Genomic DNA, 6,027 nt, shown 5'->3' with positions numbered 1-6,027 from the left:
TCCTCACATTCCACAAACAAATGTATTAAATTTTCCGGTAACTCACCACATAGATCACATTCTCTTTTATTTCCCTATTGATTTGATGTAACACCACCTTTGTATATATACGATTATGCCTTATTTTAAAATCGTTACTTTCACATTCCATACTATTATATTTTACATTTAAAGTTTTCCATATCTTTTTACATCCAAAGTTGGAAAAATTACTTTCCAAACTTTCTCCGCAGCTGGCCTTTTCACATTTTCTCTACCATTATTTTATAGAATTTTTTCACCGGGATACTAGATAAATGAGCCTTCTCCTTACTGTTACCAATAAATAAATTAGGAAAGACAAATAAATCTTCTCTAACAACTTCACTATTTATTAAATCCACCCATGTGTTTGGTATACTTTCTTTTATCTTCTCGTACATATTCTTCACTGTTCCCCTACCCACCTCTACATCCCATTCATGGATGGTGTCAAAAATAGCTTCTTCAGGAAAAAAACCTGGAATTACCTCATATGTGAAATCTTTTATCTGTCTAAGACCTGCACTCATGAATACTTCACTATATAACACCTTTTCTTCGTACTTAATTTTCTAATTCAAAAAAACAGGATGATTCATGATTAGGTCAATATGCCCACACTCATAATACACATTAGGCAACAACTCTGCCCATGCATTTAGCACTTCTTTATAAAAATCTGGTATCTTTTCACACATTTTCCTTTTAAGACCCATCAACAAACCATTATCTTCACATCCACCACTCTCATCCAAATAGACTTTGAAAATGTTTTTCCAGCCATAATCTAAGCTGTCATACAAATATTTATTTACTGTTTTTATCCTAATAGCTTTTATTTTAATGTCAAAATCTACAAGTTTTAAAACTCCATCATCATAGTCTGCTATCAATGTTTTCTGCGCAATTCTAACACCTTTACCATCCCATATAAAATTAGACACCACATTATTAAATTCATTTATAACCCACTCTGGCATGTCTAGAACTCCCAAAATATACACAAGTTTAGATGATACCAAAGCATTTACAACAATTACTTTACCTTTTAACTTTAATTTTCTATTTTTCCAGAAATTCAAAGTTAGCTTGATTTTATTAAGAATCCCCGTCCAAGTTATATCCCTTGCCTCTTTCTCCTTTACACCAATATTTACTCCCAGCACCTTCATAAAATCCTTAGCTACCTTAAATGGAATCTCACACTTATTTGCATTAATATCCCCCAAAAACATAATTTCTGTCTTCTCTATATTAACTTCAGCCCCTGATGCCTTACAGTAGATATCTAGAATTTTCATAATGCTTTCAATGCTACCTACATCCTTCACAGTAAAAGTAGTGTCATCAGCATACTGATGTATAACACTGACATCACCACCTGGGATTCCAACACCCCTCACCTCTTTGTCTCCAAGTATTAAAACAGCTAAAGGTTCCGTAGAAACACTACAATAGAGCTGACAAAGGACAACCTTGCCTTACTGACCTCTCTATAGGGAATGTATCTGTTAACACTCCGTTACATTTAACACAACTTTTTGCTCCACTATACAACAAGTTAATCCAAGATACAAATTTTGGCCCAAAACCAAACCTCTCCAAAGTCTGTAGCAGAAAACTATGTTCCACTTTATCAAAAGCTTTCTTAAAATCTAAACTTAAAACTATACCACCTTCATTTTTCATATGATTAACAACATCTCTAATTGTACAAATTATATCTGCAACATCTCTTCCAGGTATTCCGTAGTCTTGTGTTGATGTAATAATACTTCCAATCACCTTTTTCATCCTATTAGCTAAAACTTTAGTCAGTATTTTATAATCTGAATTTAGAAGACTAATAGGCCTATAATTTTCTAACTTTAACCTACTGCCTCTATTTTTAAATAAGACGGTTAACATACCAATTGACATAGACTCAGGGATTTCCTTATTCTCTTCCATATACTGAAAAACCTTCAATAAAAGGGGTGCCAAAATATCCACAAAAACTTTATAGAATTCATTTGTTAAACCATCCAACCCTGGACTTTTATTTCCTTGAGTATTCTCAATTGCTTCCTTGATTTCTATAATTGAAATCTCTTCATCACACATCCTTCTATCTGTCTGAGATACTTTGGCACTGATTTTCTCCAACACTTTTTCAACACACACTTTATCTACATCATTATTTTTATAAAGATTTCTGTAAAAAGATTCAACTGAATCTACGATGTCAACAAAATCATTTACCTTTACACCTTTTTCATTTTCCAATTCCACAATATAACTCTTAAATTGCTTTCGTTTTTCAAGCCCCAGAAAAAAGGAAGTACATTTTTCTCCCTCCAAGGCATACTGTGCCTTACTCCTAACAATAGCACCTAAACATTTATTTTTTTCATAAAACCCTAGCTCTGCATGGATTTTCAAATAGTTCACTACATCATAGTCTGGATCAGCATCGGCCTTTTCAAGTTCATGTAACATCCTATTTTTAAGCATTTTTTTCTTTCAACTTATCTACACGGTTACGATTTTTGGAATACCTAATACTCCTGTTTTTTACTTTAACCTTCACTTCCTCCCACCATAAACACACATTCTCTTTTAACAGTACATTAGACATTTCACCTTCGATACATTCAACAATTTCCTTTATATAACTTTCCTCCTTTAACAGACTGGCATTTAAACACCAGACACCTCCCCCTCTCATCTCCACAGCAAAACCTATCTGAAATGACATTACTGCATGATCACTGTATGCTGTAAAGTTATATGACATCTTCTGAACCTGCTGTATCACATCTTCTTTTACTAAACATAAATCAATTCTGCTTTGTTTTAGTTCATTTAACACCACCTGCCTTCTCGAAAACACTCTTCTATTTAAATTTTCAGCCCTCCATATATCTACAAGATTCTCATTTTTCATTAATTCCCATAAAGCATTTCTAGACGAATCATGTCTGAAGCTATCACATCTCGAGACATCCATTCTAGTGCACTTCACGTTAAAATCTCCTACCAGTATACAATTTTCTGAACACAGTGTTCTTAGGTTATTAAACATATCTCTCCTTTCCGATTCAATATTCGAAGCATAAACTGACATTTTGCACTTCAAACTCAATAACAATAAGTCTGCCCTGATTATCTGCATATACCTGTTTGACATTTTGAACCACATCATTTTTAACCAAAATAGCCACTCCACATGTTTTTTCACTTCCATGACTACAAAATATTAGATGAGACCATTTGCTCTTAATCTCTAACATTTTGGAGTCTGTCCAATTAGTCTCTTGAAAACACCACATGTCAGTTTTCACAGACACCAAAACCTGCTCCAATTTGTTCATATTTCTCAGACTGTTCCCATTTAGTGATGCAACTTTAACCATTGTTAATGTATGTAGAAATATAGTCAAAGAAAAATACGTCATTTCAAAATAGACTTTTTCTTTTTCCAGATCCCATCACCTCCTAGCTTTCGTCAATGATCTCTTATTTCTAGAAAACAACTGAAAATCCTCACTATCTATTTCTTCATCCGACTCATGACTTGGACTTATGAGAGGAGCAACATTCAAGCCTTTTTGTAAAATGCGCTTTAACCGTGCCATCAACTCCAGTGGACCCAGCCCCTCTTTGGTGTTATTTTCACACAGGCTTAAAGCAGGTTCAGGCACCTGAGAAGCACCTTGCACCATCTCTACCTGTGTATCTAATTCACCAATCCTGTGCTGCTGTTCCACAGTGTCAGCAGCAGAGACCAAGACTGCGTCTCGAGTACTGCCAGAAGGAATTACAAACTCTCCAAGCACATCTATAGTTGTCTCTGCAATAACCTGCGACACACTTTCCATATCACTCTCTTCCCCTCTCTCCATAGCCACACTCTCGTCATCTTCTTCAGTAATGAGGTCCATTGTTTGCAGAAATAAGACATCACTCATCTTCTTACATTTACATCTGCCCTTAGGTCTGTCACACCTTCTACACATATCACCAATGTTCGAACATTCCCTGGCATAATGCCCTTGTTCACCACATTTATGACATATAAATTCTGGACATTCTTTAAGTATGTGTCCCGGTTGAATACAAAGTCTACATACCTTAACTTGGTTATCGTGGATCACTCGGAAATATTCAAATCCCTCTACTGTATTGAACTTTGTTGAGTAAGGCAATGATTGCACACTGTCCGTAAACTTCACTTTACAAAATCTCGTCCCATCCACAATGTCCGTTCCTGGCCACATCCTCCTCTTGATTGGTGTTGTCGCATTCACTTTCCATCCATCTAATTTCTCATATATTTCCTCGTCCGTAATATATGCCGGCAAGTTCAAAAAGGACACCACAAGTTCATCGTTCCCCAGTTCTTTCGCCATGACTTGACAGCTCTTTATTTTTAGCCCGTCTATTAGTTTTTCTTTACCCCTCTCATGTGACATGGTTATTTCGTACTTATTTCTGTCTTTCGTTCTACATCCCAAAATCGTTCCGCATACTTCTTTGATTCCTCTCAGCAATTCCATCGTTGTTATTTTTTCTTCACCAATAACTTCCACGTTCACCGTCAGTACTTTCTCATATTTTCTTCTCCTCAACTCTTCATTCGACGCTCTTTTTTCTCCGTTGTCCATTCTCGTTGTTGTTGTTATTCTTGATGTCGAAGCCATTGAATCCATCCGGTTATTTTACGTAGAATCCCCCAAACAGCTCACGCCGTTGGGGGATTAAAACGCAACTATTTACAATGAACTACACTCCCAACACAAACTCCTTCACTTAAAGTATATGATTCAGCAAAAACCAAAAACAATTTTTTTTCTCTCCAAACAATTCAAACACCTGCTGCTCACTCACTTCCTGAAACTTCCAAAAAGGGGCATACTCAGGCCGGGGTGGTCGTAAGTGAGAAACCACCAAGAAAAATCTCTTGGTGCACTATATAAAGTCAAAGTGAGTGTGATTAACAGCTGTTGCATTTTCACCATGTAGATAAGTATCTTTGTGTCACTCAAAAAGTGGAAGACATTGCATATTTTTTTTTTTTTTTGGAAAAATAATTTTTATTTTCGTTTCATATTCAAATACAATTACAAATTTAGTGCATAACGTTGTACATAACATGGATACTTACAAACAGTATCAAAAAGTACCATAACAATATCAGAATACCAAAACTCCTTAAAAAAAAGTGCTGTTCAGCAGAACCTGACCAGTATTATTGGCCTATATTCGAGATTAACATGCCTCTAACAATCTCCAAAAACAATACAAACAATTCTATAAATACAAATATATACATATGCCAAAATGCACTCTGGATAAACCTAAGTGTATATAAAATATCTACAAAGGCTTAGTTTACATTCCAAATGTACCACATATACTGCAGCCGTAATTTGTAGCACAGATTGTTGGATGAAATACAAACTAATCTTGCTTACTTATTTCAAAGCGAGGGCACATATTTCAGCCTTGTGGGAAGAAACGGACAGAGTTGACAAAAAGCTTACAGCACCTGGTATTCCCAGGTGGTCTCCCATCCAAGTACTAACCAGGCCCGACCCTGCATAGCTTCTGAGATCAGACGAGATAAGGCGTACTCTGGCCGGTGTGGTCGTAAGCGAGAAACTATCTCTCGGTGCACTATATAAAGTCAAAGTGAGTGTGATTAACAGCTGTTGCATTTTCACCATGTAGATAAGTATCTTTGTGTCACTCAAAAAGTGGAAGAAATTGCATATACTGCAGCCGTAATTTGTAGCACAGATTGTTGGATGAAATACAAACTAATCTTGCCTACTTATTTCAAAGCGAGGGCACATATTTCAGCCTTGTGGGAAGAAACGGACAAAGAGTTGACAAAAAGTTTACAGCACCTGGCATTCCCAGGCGGTCTCCCATCCAAGTACTAACCAGGCACGACCCTGCTAAGCTTCTGAGATCAGACGAGATCAGGCGTACTCAGGCCGGTGTGGTCGTAAGCGAGAAACT

At 36.2% G+C, this 6,027-nt stretch overlaps 2 pseudogenes; both read right to left on the bottom strand.

The window, feature by feature from the left end:
* Nucleotides 1-5,539: 5,539 nt before the first annotated feature.
* On the bottom strand, nt 5,540-5,658 carry LOC127925430 (uncharacterized; annotated as a pseudogene).
* A 242-nt stretch (nt 5,659-5,900) lies between these two features.
* On the bottom strand, nt 5,901-6,019 carry LOC127925431 (uncharacterized; annotated as a pseudogene).
* Between the last annotated feature and the right edge of the window lie 8 nt (nt 6,020-6,027).

Source organism: Oncorhynchus keta, unplaced genomic scaffold (assembly GCF_023373465.1).
Source record: "Oncorhynchus keta strain PuntledgeMale-10-30-2019 unplaced genomic scaffold, Oket_V2 Un_contig_5560_pilon_pilon, whole genome shotgun sequence".
Taxonomy (NCBI): Eukaryota; Metazoa; Chordata; class Actinopteri; order Salmoniformes; family Salmonidae; genus Oncorhynchus; species Oncorhynchus keta.
Note: the sequence above shows the minus strand (reverse complement) of the source record. Positions and strands in the feature narration are given on the sequence as shown.